Genomic DNA, 16,517 nt, shown 5'->3' on the forward strand with positions numbered 1-16,517 from the left:
TAACTTTCATTTCACATCCTGACATGTTTTACTTTTCTTGCATTCTATTGTTTTAGAATGCTAAAGTGAAGCTTCACCTTGCATAATTTTAGTAAATTTTACACACCCCGACACACTATATATGTTTTTTTTTGCATTTTATTGTTTTAGAATGCTAAAGTGAAGCTTCACCTTGCATAATTCTAATAAATTCTATACACACACACACATATATTAATTAGCTCTTTTTATTTCACCTTTCATTTCACAACTTCACATGTCTTTACATTTTTTGCATTTTATAGTTTGATTCCAGTCAGTGTTAACGTTCGAGAAAGTCTCTTTTATTAAGCGGCTGCTGATCGAGTTTCCTACTCACAAAGAAGAAAACCGGAAATACTAGCAACAATTTTGAGATTTGTAGAATTTTTGGATGACTTTCTCACATATTTCATCGGTTTTCTTCCGTTTACCATGGTTTGCAGCTAGCTAGTCTCGCTTTTCAATTGGCTCAAGACTAAGCTGAGACAATCCTTTCCCAAACACTGATACCAATTATTTAATTCAACCTAACAATTTTATTACTTTCTTATTGTTTTTGAAAGCCGTCGTGACCCTTTCACTTGTTTAGAAATGGTTTTGATTTAGCCACCTTTTGTTTTTTTCTCTTTTTAAATTATGCTCGTTCATTACTTGATTGTGTTATTTATAAAGCCAAAATACAAATACTTATTCATATATTTTGTGTGTATTTCCCTCATATCTTGATTTCTTTTTTGGAAAGCCATCGTGAAATTTCACCTTGTTAGGAAATTCTTGTCAATAGCCTTATGTAGGCCATAGTGAATTTTCACTTTGTTTGAATTTACGTATAGCTTTATTATATTTTTCTTTTGTTGTGTCAGATGTATAGAGTACTTTCTAAAATTTCAATATTAGGTTTGATTACATTCTTTTTGAAATCTAGAATCTAGATTTTTGTGTGGATGTACGGTCATGCCAAAAATTATTAGAATGGTGGCATATATGACAGAGAGTCTTTAGAATGGCAATGTGAAAATTTACCATGCCATGGGGAACGGTAATCATAAAATATGATAGTCCATTGCACTTACAAGGTGCTTAAAGTTGAAACCTTGATAGTAGTCGATACCTTTTCAAACTTATTCAAAGATTTTTTTTTTTTTCAAAACTCACAATTGTGAGTGGATAGTATTAAGAACACTAGTGTGACCGACGGCTTCGTCGCCTCTCTCTCTCTCTCTCTCTCTCTCTCTCTCTCTCTCTCTCTCCAGCAGGTTACAGTGCGCACACCTCCGGAGTTGGCCGATTGAAGTTGCTCACGACACGTGGCCGGGGGGGGGGGGGGAATCCCCCTCCCCTTTTATCTATTAGTATAGATAAGAAATATACACCAACATAGATCAGCTCAGACCGAGCCTTGAGAGTCAAAGGATTACAAGTTTTCTGCTTGCTTACAGAGAAACCACAACTACTCCTAGGCTTTACTTATTGTTCCAGACGAGTCCTCTGAGAATTCTTAAAAGGATTTCCCCGACGCTGTGCAGTACTAGATCGTCACCCGTGACGTGGCAGCATTTCGATCGCATTGAAAATGAAGAGCATTCCAACACACTCACTCTACTGCAATTACCGAACAAGATGTCGCTTGTGCAAATGGTCTCCCTCGGCTCGCAGGGCTTCAAGGTACGCCAACCTCCCTCTGTGTGTGTGTGTGTGTGTGTGTGTGTGTGTGTGTGTGTGTGTGTGTGTGTTTTTGTGCGAGAGAGAGAGAGAGAGAGAGAGAGAGAGAGCATCGTGTGCCGGTTATCAGCAGTACAGTTTGTTTGTTTCTAATCATTCATTCACATTCGTTTATGCATTTTAATCTTTCTGCGGGATGTGCACGGCAATGATGGAATTCCTCTATGCTTTGCGCAGGTGTCTCAGCTTGGCCTCGGTTGCATGGGCCTCTCAGCTTAGTATGGAGCCCCTGTGCAAGAGAAGGTGGGCATTGACCTCATCAAGCATGCCATCAATAGCGGTGTCTCCTTTCTTGACACCGCTGATGCATACGGGCCCTTTACGAATGAGGTTCTTCTTGGCAAGGTGAAGATGCTCCCAGCTCAGTACTGCTCACGCGGTCTTCCAGCATCACTTTAATTGTGCACCCTCGTGCGTGCACTATTGTTGCTTTTGCTGAGACTAGCTTCCGGATGGTCTTGCTCTCTCTATGTGTGCAGGCCATAAAACACTTCCCTCGGGAAAGTATACAACTAGCTACAAAGTTTGGTGGTATCATTGAGACTGGCGGTTTTTCGATCAAAGGCAGTGCAGATTATGTGAGGAAGGCTTGCGAAGACAGCCTGAAGAGGCTTGATGTGAAGTATATTGACCTTTATTACCAGATCCGTGTCGACCAGTCGGTGCCAATAGAAGAGACAGTGCGTATGGGCCTTTAATCTCATGGTTTGTTCACCTAATTACCTTACAACTGATTGAGTTACCTGCTCTATTTGATCAATCATGCAGGTTGGTGAGCTCAAAAAACTTGTCGAGGAAGGCAAAGTCAAGTATATTGGGTTGTCTGAGGCAAGCTCTAACACGATAAGGCGTGCGCATGCGGTCCATCCCATCACCGCCGTCCAGCTTGAATGGTCGTTGTGGTCAAGGGATGTGGAAGAAGATATCATTCCAACATGCAGGTTTGTTCGTTGTGTATGTACGACTTAATACGCGCCTTCTTGATGGATATGCAAAGCTAATTGTTAAAGGGATCCACTTGCTGACATCTGTGCAGAGAACTTGGTATTGGAATAGTTGCATATAGCCCCCTCGGCCGGGGTTTCTTTAGTGGAAAGGCCACAGTTGAAGCTCTGGATGCCACGGACTGGCGTATGGTATACTTTGTTTTGTAGTCTCACTTTTGAGGATTGAGAGGCATGCTCACGTGCATCAGTCCCATTGTTGTGTGTATGATAGATGTTGTGTATATGATAGAGCATTGGACCGAGGTTTCAAGGGGGAAATTTGGAAAAGAACAAAGTGTTTTATGAGCAGATTGCTAATCTCGCGAAGAAACATGGATGTACACCAGGACAGTTAGCTTTGGCTTGGGTTTTTCATCAGGGGGATGACATCGTGCCTATCCCAGGTATAATGAAGCCAAAAGACAACATATGGAATGGCAACATCTGTGGTGTTAGTTGTATGCAGTGTCTTTAGAGTTGTAGATCTTATTTCTAACTAATCATTTTTTATTCTCTCTTCAATTATTTCTCCTCAAAGGTACGACAAAGATGAAGAACTTTGACGAGAACATGGGGGCTTTGAGGGTGAAGCTTTCAAAGAAAGACATTGAAGAGATCTCAGCTGCGGTGCCAGCTAATGAGGTTTTTGGGGAAAGATATGGTGGAGGATTGGAGAAAATTACATACAAGTATTCAGACACACCTCTTTTGAAGGTGTAATTGAGTGAAGAAATAAAGAGGAGTTTCTGGTAGAATCTTTAATCTTACATTTCATTTTTGCAAGGGAGTCGCATAACAATACTTTGTTCTATGAACTAACTTTGTAAAGGTTGAAGCATGTGAAGTAAGCAATCCCTCAATTTATACTATAGAAAGATAGAGCAATTGAAACACAAATAATGACAAAAGGGAGAGCCTACATTCATGCATGGAATAGCATTTGATTTTATAGTTTGCATGTCTCTTGACGTCCCTATGGTTTACAAGTTATCCATCCAAAAAGGCTTTCTAGATCATAAAGGTCCTCCACATCAAGAGACAGGGTGGCATTGCTATTAGCACACAAAGCCACAAATAGACAATGGGGCGTGACAAAATGCCTTCATTCTCTCTTTAAACCTATTATTCAGGCTACCTTCGGTGCTGCATGCATCTCCAAATATTCGTTAAACGCCTTACTAAAATTGAGGAAATACAGGTACCAATTCAATTTGCCACACATTTTCAAACTCATCGCCAGCTTTGCAAATCCTTCTTACATACACGGACCCAATTCAAGCCCCTCGAGCATGCCATCTTCACCTCCTCATGAGTAGCAACAGGATCCGCAATTTTTTCCTCAACAACAAAATTCACAAAGCTTTTCAAACTCTCCTTCACTCTGGTGTAGAAGAGAGCCCGTTTGACGAAATAAGTGATGATTGTAGGCTTTGCCAAGTTATTTGAACTTGGGTGCAAAAGAGGTGCCCAGTCTATCAGTACCTTCTTGATCCCCATGTAATGCACATCAGCTAAGTTACTCGTGTTGACACAATGCAATCTCACCCCCTTTTGTCGAGGATTTGCTGCGAGCTTCAAAGCATTTGATCTGCAGGACCAATCAAAGAGCCTCCACTTGTGAAGAATAAATGATTGAAGCTTGGCACGGAGATGAAAGAAGAGAAAACCATACAAATCATTGGCTGGCACATCGAAATAAATGCCTATCATTTTGACCGGTTTGCTATCCCATCCATCCATTGGATCTCCCCAATCCCCGAGGGTCAATTGCAACAAACGGTTGAACAAAAATTGCTCAGTCCTGTTACGATAAGTAGTGAATGTTTGCATGCCAAATGGAAGGAGAAGCCCTGTCTGCACAAAGTGGTGATAAATTAGTTGATGGGCAGGTTGTAAACACCCCATCTTACATTGTCCTAGATTTGATTGACTCATGCTTGCCTGGCAAGTGCCCTCACGACTTTGAGCTGGGACTGTTTTTGGGGAAAGATATGGTGGAGGAAGGGAGAAGTTTACATACAAATATTTAGACACACCTCTTTTGAAGGTGTAATTGAGTGAAGAAATAAAGAGGAGAATCTTTAATCTTACATTTCATTTTTGCAAGGGAGCCACATAACAATAGTCTATTCTATGAACTAACTTTGTGAAGGTTGAAGCATTTGAAGTAAGCAATCCCTCAATTTATACTATAGAAAGAGCAATTGAAACACAAAATAATGACAAAAGGGAGAGCCTACATTCATGCAAGGAATAGCATTTGATTTTTATAGTGTGCATGCCACTTGATATCCCTATAACCTTCACTTGTTTTGTTCAAGTGGCTCTTTGTTCAAACATTACTTACTTTATTGAGCTTGGCCAAGCAGTAAAGTAAGTAATGTCCATCCTCAAACCATGGACGTGTGGACGTGTGGAGATGTCTGAGTAGCAATGGGATCCATATTTTTTTCCTCAACAACAAAATTCACAAACCTTTTCAAAGTCTTCTTCACTCTGGTGAGAACTTGAGAGCTCGTTTGACGAAATAAGTGATGATTGTAGGCTTTGTCAAGTTATTGGAACTTGGACGCAAAAGAGGTGCCCAGTCTATCAGTACCTTCTTGATCCCCATGTAAATTAGCACATCATCTAAGTTACTCGTGTTGCCACAATGCAATCTCACCCCCTTTTGTCGAAGATCTGTCAAGACCAGTTGAAGAGCCTCTACTTGTAAACAAATGATTGAAGCTTGGCACGGAGATGAAAGAAGAGAAAACCATACAAATCATTGGTTGGCACACCAAAAAAAATGCCTATCATTTTGATTGGTTTGCTATCCCATCCATCCATTGGATCCGCCCAATCCCCGAGGGTCAATTGCAACAAAGGGCTGAACAAAAACTGCTTAGTCCTGTTATGATAAATAGTGAATGTTTGCATGTCAAATGGAAGTAAAAACCTTGTCTGCACAAAGTGGTGATAAATCAGTTCATGGGCAGGTTGTCAACATCCCATCTTACATTAAATGCAATTTCTTTATGTAAATCTTGAGTTATAAGCATATTTAGAAGGAGGGTAGCCGCAACAAAAACACAGTTTTACCGCAAGAGACTTACAATGTCGCAAAGAGCTTTCAACTATGAATGTGATGAGGCAAAAGGCACTTCAAACAAAAACTTCATGAGGGACTTATTGTAATGGAAAGTGAGCTTGGGGAGTGAGCTATCTCACTCCCCACCATTGATTCCATCCCACAATGCCTGTGTTAGTAGAGAAGAGAGGTGTGGTAGCAATTAAAAAAATTATAAATGAAGAAGGGCAAAACTTAGTGCATAAAAATCAATTTGTATCAATGATGATTATCCTTGAGGCTATGCTATCTTTTTTTTTTTTTTTTTGGGGGGGGGGGGGGGGGGGGGGGGGGGGGGGGGGGGGGGGGGGTAAAGGGACATGTGAGTTCAAAACAAGGGTATTTGATTCTCTTAGAATTAAAGAATTATAAATACATAAGGGTAAACCTTAATGCATAAAAATCAATTTACATAAGGGAGATTTTTATTTTGATATTTTGCAAAAAAGTTTAAATTTAACAAGCTTTGGAGTAATTTTTATAAAAGTACGGTGATTTTTCTAGCTAAGTCAAGTATTGGCTCATAGTCCCAGGTTCATGTTCAAGGTTCTCCCTTCCTAACCTTATTTTTTAGCACTACTTGGGGTTGTCCCAAAGGGATGAAAATTTTTATCCCTCACACATTAAGTTGCAATGTAATTCTCAATTTTTAAATTACTACTATTTTTGGAAAATAAAAGATAAAGATGTTAATTGAGACTCCACTAGGGATACATATGAAGTTTCAATCTTAGGACAAGCGATTGGAATGTGCTTGCAAGCTTGCTCTCCATTTGTGATTTGCTAAAACGTGTACCATTACAAGACTGACTATTAGAGGGACTTCAATATTTCTAACCTAGTTAGGGACTATTACTGGGACTTGACTGTCTCTAACCTAGTTAGAGACATTCAAGTCTAGCTTGATTATTTTCTAATGCTTTATAATCAAATAAGGTATAACAACGTCAATCAAGGTGTTCCATTGAGGGTCGTCCTAGACCACTCATGTAATCTAAGTGTCTTCTGCCATTAACCATGCTAATTATTAAAGTACTTCCTCCTTCAACGGTATTTTGGGTGCCTCATGCTGACACAACCAACCTCATGATCTTGTCATGATTCCCTCTACTCCCAACCAAAGTTGTTTGCCATTTTCCCAATAGTGTCTTCAAATCTGCCCAACAATGCTTGTCCACTACCTATAGTATTCCACCTTCTACCCTCATGTGTTTAGCGAAATTTTTGGGTTTCATTACAAAGAGAAATAATTTTTAGCTATTGAACATTAGCTATTGAACATTAGCTATTGTACACAGGGGCTATCTGTTGGTCATTTTTGTCTAATTGATTTGAGTGTACGGATTTTAATGGGGTATGAAGAGTAGAGATGAAGTTTTGGGCATTTTTGCCCAATTGATTTTGTAACGATTTTATTTGTGGTGTGAAGAGTAGAGACAAAGTTGAGAGTAAACCGTTTAAAGGAGCTAGCTTGGTTGGTTGAGTAATCATCCTCCATGATTCGGGTCATCGGTTTTAGTGCATCCAAGCAACCCTATTAGCACTCACAGGCCCTCATCGTATCATCACGCATAGAAAAGTGCCTTCTACTAAGTAAACAAAATTGAGAGTAGACCTACAATTTCAAACTCAAATCAAAGAGCAATACACAATTGAAGGATTTGAGAGTCAAACCCAAAGAGCTGATTTTTTAATTGAGTTATGAGCAAGACTAGTACTGAGTAGGGTGAGTCTTGTGCTTGTTTGTAATTTGCATAGGCACTCCCAGACCTCTCTCTCTCTCTCTCTCTCTCTCTCTCTCTCTCTCTCTCTCTCTCTCTCTCTCTCTCTCTCTCTCTCTCTCTCTCTCTCTCTCTCTCTCTCTCTCTCTCAGACACACACACACACACACACACAACAAAAGAAACTAAAGTCCTTTCTTCTATTTTTATTTTTTTAGTGATTTCTTGGGTCAAAGTAGGATCAGATTTTATTGATATGTTCCTTTTTACCTTCACTTTATTGCATTTTCTACAGATGGTATTTTTGTGGAGTAAGAATATGGTCACGCAAGGCTTATTAATCAATTATAGATAACTATGCCAACTATGCTTATACAGAGCATTAAATGAATAACTAAGCCTCTTGCATGGTCACTCAAGGCTTAGTGATGCATTGAACCTCCCAACTATGCCTTGAACTTCACAACTATGCCAAAATTGGCATAGTTACAAAGGGTAGGCATAATTATTCACTCAATGCTCTTCTTTGCATATGACCAAGAATGAGGCTTAGTTATTTGTTCAAATAACTGATAACTAAGCCTTGCGTGACCATATCTTAAGGCAACATGTCAAATTTGGTCTTGTAATGAATATGATCACCTTTGCTTTTTGGAGGAACTCAATTTAAAATGTTAAAATCTCCATTAGACACAAAACTTTCTAGCCATATGTACCAATCATAGAGAATTTTTTTCGCGTCCCCATTAACTATCACATTGCAAATTGCAACATCATCATCAAGTACTATGAGAAGGGAGGGAAGGCATAAGTAGCTAGGTGTCCTTGGTCCAAGGGATTGCCAACCCAAACAATAAGATAAAATGTCAACTTTTCTCGTGTTTTGTAGATCTTTGATTCTCCCTATCATAAGAGGGATAAAGAACCCGTGCTCAACCCCATGCTCAAGATGATTTTGCAAATCTTTGATTCCCCCTATCATGAGGGACAAAACTCCCTTGTTGCTCCTTGTCAACAATCTTGCTTTTCCAGGGGAGACCTCTATTGTAAATTGAGGTGATGCTGAGCAGGTCTAAAAATCTTAGTCAACATAGTCTATTAACTAAATAAAGCACCACCACTTCTATATGTCAAACTTGCACTGATTAAGTGTTTATTACTATGTCTAGAACATACAATAGAAGTCATCATGGAAGGTGCAATGATTACGTATTTATTTATGATTAATGGTATCCATGGAGGCAATGTCGAACATCCTATGGCCTCGTATGTCAACCAAGTAAAGAACACTTGCATAGATTGAGTCAACTTTTGTGAAGGCCATTCTCAACCTAGGTAATTACTCAGTGGGGTCACTACAATAAAAATTTCATATCACATGGGTTCAACATTGGAGATTATTTTATTCTATATTTTTTAGATTTTTATATACATAAGGGTGTGGGAAAAATTTCCTCGAGAAAAAAAATACAGATTGAATAGGAAAAGGTCCCTTTTATTGGCAAGAAATTCACAGCTAAGGGGTTTTATAAGTAGTGCTTGAACGCACGTGATATATAGACTTTAAATATAGTGACCCCCCCTAGGGTAATTATTGGTTGTGCTGCATGGAAGCTTCAATGCATCAGGTAGTGAGTTGTTGTTAAGTGGTGACTGTTCGAGACTAGAGGAATGTCTACTGCATGGACTTGTTATGGAAGGAATTTTTTAGAGATCTCTCGGGATGGTGGGATGCATGCAATAGCAAGCCGAGTCCAAGGCACCCGTGGAATGAATTGATTAATTGACAACTATTTTAGGGTTAAAATTCTAGTTAGATGTTAGATATTAGATCAAATGTGATGAACAAAATCAGACTCAAAAGACCATACAAAAAAGTTGAACAAAGAACTCAATTGAACTGAAGGGCTTTCAGATGATGTGAACTGAGACAACTGAAATTTAGATATCCAAATTTGTGACTAGTTCAAAAGTATAAATGATACCGCACTTAGTGCTCACTTACAATATGATACAAGAGTTTTGACATACTGTGATAGATATAGACATGCCTTAAGAAATACCGATAGACATGCCTCCTGAAAGACCAATAGATCCAAAATGGAAGTAATGGGTTTCTATTTATAGGTGCCCATACTAGGTTCTAACTAGCTATATAGCTACATAGAATCTAGTAACTATTCTGTATGGCTTCAAAAAAATTAAAAGGTGCTCTCAATTCAAAGATTCCACTCAAAAAAAAAAAAAAACATTCGTTAATCTATAGCACATAACGACAGGTAATGACGAAGCACATAGATTTGCAACAATATTACCTAAGAAAGATGAATACAACATTGTGTGTGTGTGTGTGTGTGTGTGTGTGAGTATGAGAGAGAGAGAGAGAGAGAGAGAGAGAGGAAAACGCTAAAGAGAACTTAAAAGAAAACGCTAAAGGAAAAATGAAAGAGCGAAGAAACACCTATTTATATGGACACAAAAGGTCTTTGAATTTCCATCTTCATTTGTCTTTTGACTTTCCACCTTCATTCGTCTTTTGACTTTTCACATTCATGTGTCTTTTCATTTCCTAAACTCACCCTTCACTCATGCACTTAATATGTGTTAAAAGAATTTTTAATTTTTTTGATATTGGGGAGACCTAATAGGTTCTAACTAACTATATAGCTACATAGAATCTAGTAGCTATTGGTAACTGTACTAGGTAACTTGTAGAAGAGGGTTCGGTGTAAACTATCTCGAAGAACAAGCTCCCACTATGTACGTCCTTCTTCCCTTTCTTAATTTTGGTGTATTTCAAAATTTTAGACTACTAATCTGATTTTAACTTAGCTTTTCTTTTATTTGGAGCTTTATTGAGTTCAAATTTTGGAACTTGTTGAACCAGTGGTTGAACTCCTCTAACCGTGATTTGGCTTTGAGGATCGTTGGAAGTGGTATTCTCTTTTTGAATGATCCGATGTATAGCTTCTTTCTCCAATTGTTCCCTTATCTCAATGAGCATCTCCACCTCATAAGGTGTGAGTGCATGCCATGTTTTTGTATAAGGGTCATAGAAGGTTTTATTTTCTTTAGTCAATCGTGCCCTTGTCAGCTTCTTGTAACAGATTGATTTTTTGTGGATCCATCCAGTTGAATCTGGTTGATTTGCTTTGATTCTGGTTTCATCCATTTCTCTGAATTGGGGTTTAGATATGGCTTGTCTGGCAAGTTCCTTTTTAGGAATCTTGGATGCCTCAACAGATAGTTGCAGTAGCTCGATAGTGTATTTGATCAAGAGATTGATCTGTGAACTCCATTGTGTCCTCATGCCTTTGAAGTTAATCAAATCATCTTTAAGCTTGAAGATTATACTCTTATGTTTTGTGTCATTGAGAACCAACTCCCAAGCCACCCATAGGGCCTTACTCTATTCATAACATTCCCTTATTTGATCCACAATCTAGATATAACACATATGATCAACATGTTCATTATAGATTGGATATAGAGCTGGATTGAGCTTTCGCAACTCATCTTCTTTCATTGGGAGTGTAGACATTAAAATTGGTGTGTCTGGTATTGCCTCACTGTAGTTCAAGATTATCTGATTTTCTTGCTACATCATCTTTCAAAGATTCTAAACAAATGAAATAGTCTGTTTGTATTCCTTAATGGTCATTGTTGTACGTGGCCCTTGACTTCTAGATGCATTGTTTTCTAAGATAGCCACAATGCAACATCCTTCTAGCTATCGACATTTTCGATAACATTGCTTTGACTTGATTTTTAATATCCTGCATGTACTTGTAAGATGATTTGTTACCCAGTAACACTTGTAGCTAAATTTGTAGACTCGATAATTATTGTGGTCATCTGCTTTATTTGGGGATTCACTAAAGTTTCATCTTATATAAGAATATATTCATTTATTATGTCCAATACCTAAACAACATTTGGATGCTCTGGTAGACTGGTAGGTTCTCTATTTGTGACAATTGGGCTCCATCATCCTCTTAGCTCCCAGATATAGCATTTAATAGAGTTTAAGATCGGAATAGACATCATTAACTTGAAGGTACATTCATATCTGAAACTGCTTCTCTCTTCTTAGACGTTTACTCAAACATTGATTTGAAAAGTCAAGTGTGGTCTAAGTGTTGGGGTATAGGCGCCTATGCCTTGCCCTGCCGCCCAGAGTCTGGGCGCCCACTGACTTGTATACCTTATACATAGCATAAGTGTATAGGGGGCTGCTCACTCTTTGAGTCTCCCCACCCATATCTGTGTGTCGTGTGTCTCCTTCTCTCTCTCACTCTCCGTCTGTGGTGTGCTCCCCAATCCCCTTCAATTGGTATCAGAGTGTAGGTGCGGAGGGAGCGCGTGTGTGCACAGTCACGACGACAGCGGAGAGCCAGTTTCATTCCCGAAATCGCGTCCACGCGCGCGCACTTTCAAGAGTGCAAACAGGGTTTCGACTTCGGCATCGGCAAATTCAGCTTTCCGAGAGCATTTCCATGAGGTGTCCTGACGTTTTACCCCCCTTTCGAAGCCATTCGAGCCATCAGAAACCTCATTCGAGCTACGATTGAGGAGCTGCATTTTTCAGCCCTCTTTTGGCAGTTTATGCTGCGTTTTTGGGTCGAAACGGAGGTTTTTTGGCATAGCTTTCACACCCGGACTCGGATACATGTGATCTAGGAGTCTACCTTGGGGTTTTGGCACGCTCCGGACGCGCTCGTCATATCAGAATTTAAAAATTCTGAACGCTGAATTTTCTGCAACAGAAGTTGTTTATTGTGTGTCGAGGATTCCACACATGGTTTGCTCTCAAATGTGAGAGTGATATTTGCTGCAAGTTTCCTCACAGGTAGGAGGATACGATGTATGCCTTATGTGGTTTGATGCTCAGGGAGACTAATGTGATTGCATTTTGAGCTCGGCAATGTATACCTCGAGCATGTTTTTTGGCAGTCATAGGTAGAGCAGATATTTGTGTACTAGATTTGCAGGTGTTTGCAATGATGTATGCAAAGTGTGGAGATTGGTGCATGCATTTGGAGTGCGGTTTGATGCGCTTTGGTTGCTCATGGTTTTGAGCGTGCAGTCAGTTTGGTTACTGGTTTTGTGGCCGTTTTACTGACGAAACTCTGGCGAAATTTTCCCAGGAGTTTTATGCGTATTATTTATGCGATCTAGGTAGAGATTGCGGGTTGCACTCAGCATTTGCGTGCAGTGTTCTCTGCAAGTGGGAGATTTGTGCGTGTGTATGCATCGATACCGCACAGTGTGGGCTTGGTGATTAGCTCACAGGTTTGACAGGCATACAATTATCTTGGCACACTCACAGGAGTGAGTATTGTGATGTATGCTTGTGTGGCTATGAGCTAGGTAGCCGGATTCGAGCACTAATGGCTTGAGGTTTTTCAGCAGGTTTCAGCTACAGGTTTACAAGTTTACAGGCAGGTTTGAGGGCTTATTTGGGCGCTGAATTTTCATCCATTGTTTCCTCTTTGCAGGTGTCCATGTATGGCTCAGTTGTAGGCTGATCTGGGACATGTTTGTGACTTGTTTATGCAGTTGTTTAAGAGCTGAATTTTGGGGTTGTTTTGGGGCTGATTTACAGCCATATTTGCAGACTTTTGTTGATGCGATTCGAGCCAGTTTAGGGCTGATTTGATTGACATTTGCTACTCATTGTTGGTTGCTCTTTTGCGAACATTATGGCTGATTTTTCATTTGACTTCCAGCGTTATGGTCTGACACACTTTGATGGTGCAGATTTTGTTGCTTGGAAGGAGTATATGCTTGTTGCATTGACGGATTCGGGGCAGGATAAACCCTTGCGTGGTTTATCGGCGAAGCCCAAGTCTATGCGTGATGATGATTGGCAGGATCTTGATGAGTTAGCCATGTCTACGATTCGTTTGCATCTGGTTGAGTCTGTTGACTGGCAGGTCTCGAGGGAGACTACAACTCATGCTTTATGGCAGAGTTTACATGCTATGTACGCGACATCCATGTCTACAGGGAAGTCTAGTCCCACTTCTATGTCCATGGGAGAGATTGATCCCACACGCAAGTCTCGACGGCATAGAGACTTGACATGTTGGCATTGTGGACATAGAGGGCACATTAGGCGTCGATGTTTCAAGCGTTTGAGACAACGGAGGTGACAGATGCGTGATGCAGATTTGGGCATGACATATGCTAGTGAGATCAGTACGGTGGTTACTGAGTATGCTTATGACGGCGATGTCACATTTACATCTAGCTTGTCTTCAGACGATCTTATGTCTACGGATTGCATATCGGATTGCACATTGTCTTCACATTGGTTACTAGATTCGGATGCTACTTTCCATGTCACGTCGCATCGTGAGTGGTTTAGCACGTTTTCTCGTGGGAGACTTGGTTGTGTGCACATGGCTGATGGTGCTGTGTATGACATTGAGGGTGCAGGAGACGTATGTTTGCCCTTGCCCAGTGGTATCAGATTTACCCTACGTCATGTGCGTTATGTGCCAGATCTGAGACGGGATTTGATTTCAGACAGACAATTACGGGATAGTGGATGTCGGGTATCGCTGCTTGAGCGATCTTTTGCGTTGCATTTGGGTTCGCTAGTGATTGCGAGAGGTGCCAGGAGTGGTACAGGTTACCCATTGCATGTGGATCACGGGAGAGACAGTGTTGTCTCTGTGATCACGCAACCAGGTAGAGAGCGAGAGAGCAGGCGAGTCTCTTTTGCTTGTGGGTTGCAAGATGCTTTGCATGGAGTGCAGAGTAGTGAGCTCGTTGTGCACACAGTTGGGGCACGACTTGAGCAGTCACACAGAGAGGTGACAGAGTCAGACATGCATGCTTTGCTAGTGACTGAGCAAAGCAGAGAGTCAGTTGTGCGAGATACTTCTATGCAGGATAGACAGGTAGAGCGGTCTTGCTCTAGTGAGTCACGATAGGAGGACGTTGTGCAAGAGTCTATGCATACGGAGTTAGAGCATGAGAGCTCTAGTGAGTCACATCAGATTGAGTGGTCATGTTTACAGTGGATGATTGCAGAGGAGGCTGAGATGTCAGCGATTATGCAGTCATTCCTTTCTATGCTCAACAGTGAGCATGGGGATATAGTTGTGCAGGATATGTCTTCCAGCAGACACCTAGAGCAGCTGGTTTACAGTGGATGATTGCAGAGGAGGCTGAGATGTCAGCGATTATGCAGTCATTCCTTTCTATGCTCGACAGTGAGCATGGGGATATAGTTGTGCAGGATATGTCTTCTAGCAAACACCTAGAGCAGCTGGTTTGCTCTGAGGTTGCACGACAGGTTGATGCGTCTTTTGTGGACAGTCAGGAGATGCATGTGGCTGACACGCCTTGTCAGTCAGAGATGCCTATTGCCAGGGATATATATGTTGATGCATGCTCCGTAGAGCTAGCAGGGCCCGCTAGCATTGCATCGGCATTTGGTGGTCTCATGTATGAGATGCTGATCTTGAGACCAGATATCGCAACTGCAGTGGGAGCATTTGCAGTTGGGGTTGTCAGTCGTTTGTTGACTAATGATGGCATAGTGCACGAGGGAGATATGCAGGTATTGCGTACATACTTGCAGTACGTGTGCGGTATGTTTGGTGGTGTATGGACTTACACAGGAGCAGGACAGCCGGATACACACGATCACAACCAGCCAGTGGGCATCGGTTGAGAGCGGTTTTCTCTCACCTTTTGTAGTCTTTAGACTAGGTTCCCTTGCTTAAAGGCACAGTCGCCTTTAAGTGGGAGGTTGTTGGGGTATAGGCGCCTGTGCCTTGCCCGGCCGCCCAGAGTCTGGGCGCCCACTGACTTGTATACCTTATACATAGCATAAGTGTATAGGGGTCTGCTCACTCTTTGAGTCTCCCCACCCATATCTGTGTGTCGTGTGTCTCCTTCTCTCTCTCACTCTCCGTCTGTGGTGTGCTCCCCAATCCCCTTCACTAAGTCTAGATCTTCTTGGATAGCTTTTCCCTTATCTCTACATGTGAGGCCCATTTTTTTCTCATTTTTTCCAGTGTGATAGGGACTAGATGTGGGGTCTCTTGATCCCCCATTGTCATATATGTAGTGTTATGTGGGATATAGTCACGTTGAGCTTGGGACTCATCTAGTGCTTGTCTTGCCTAAACCCACCTCCTTGACGCGAGCTTGGAGCATTCGTAGGATCATCGGCGTCGCCATCATCATTCTCTTTGATGATGGCTCCCCCTCCATGGTGCCTCTGTCTTTATCTTCTTTGTCATCATCAACCTCTTCGTCTTCATCGGGGTTTATTCTTAAATGCTTGATGAGTGCCTAGTTGGCGGTGTACGTGGAGCTCTTGTCCTTCAAATCTTCTTTAATAGTGACTATTAGGTTTTGTAGTTCCTTGAGATGGGAGGGTCAGATTGCAATCTTGGTCAGTAATGTCTACTAGTGACTGATAAACATATCTATCCATTTCGCATAAGTTTCTTTCCTTTGATCTAGCAATGATTGCTATTTATTCAATTCTTTGGTAAGTTTCCATTTCTCGGCATTTAAATTGGGGTTCATCAGCTTTAATTTCTTAGTATGTTGTAATTCCTTTATCGTTTTGGTGTGCTGCTCCGTGTCATATTCTTCTTCTATTAGAATCTTGTTCAGCTTCAGTGTGTGCTTTTTATAGTTGTTAGCCTTGATAACTTCTTACTCTAGTTGTTGCTAGAGGCGAGCGATATCAGAGTGTTGCATGCTCATCTAGGCCTCCATCATTTGTCCCAGAGCATTGACAAGTGTGTTCCAACCTATCTCGATAGTGGAAACAAAGCCATCTATGATTGCTTCGACATTAGTACTATTTGTTTTGTATTTGATGATCGGAACATTGTAAGGTACTATCATTTTCTTGGAGGTGTGATGATGATCAAATCACCCACTAACCTGGTCTTTTGTAAGGCTTGAAGGCTATCTAAAGAT

General features: G+C 40.9%; 2 pseudogenes across 1 annotated transcript; one reads left to right on the forward strand and one right to left on the reverse strand.

Annotated features, from left to right (window-relative positions):
* The first annotated feature begins 1,527 nt into the window (after nucleotides 1-1,527).
* Nucleotides 1,528-3,450, forward strand: LOC147427081 (putative aldo-keto reductase 1; annotated as a pseudogene). Its single transcript, XR_015186233.1, has 7 exons — nucleotides 1,528-1,686; nucleotides 1,921-2,088; nucleotides 2,223-2,423; nucleotides 2,512-2,684; nucleotides 2,780-2,879; nucleotides 2,980-3,133; nucleotides 3,268-3,450. The product of XR_015186233.1 is annotated as a putative aldo-keto reductase 1 (transcript).
* A 405-nt stretch (nucleotides 3,451-3,855) lies between these two features.
* LOC147427082 (uncharacterized) lies at nucleotides 3,856-4,664 on the reverse strand (annotated as a pseudogene).
* Between the last annotated feature and the right edge of the window lie 11,853 nt (nucleotides 4,665-16,517).

The sequence above is a fragment of the Adiantum capillus-veneris genome, chromosome 24, assembly GCF_014529385.1.
Source record: "Adiantum capillus-veneris isolate H3 chromosome 24, ASM1452938v2, whole genome shotgun sequence".
Taxonomy (NCBI): domain Eukaryota; kingdom Viridiplantae; phylum Streptophyta; class Polypodiopsida; order Polypodiales; family Pteridaceae; genus Adiantum; species Adiantum capillus-veneris.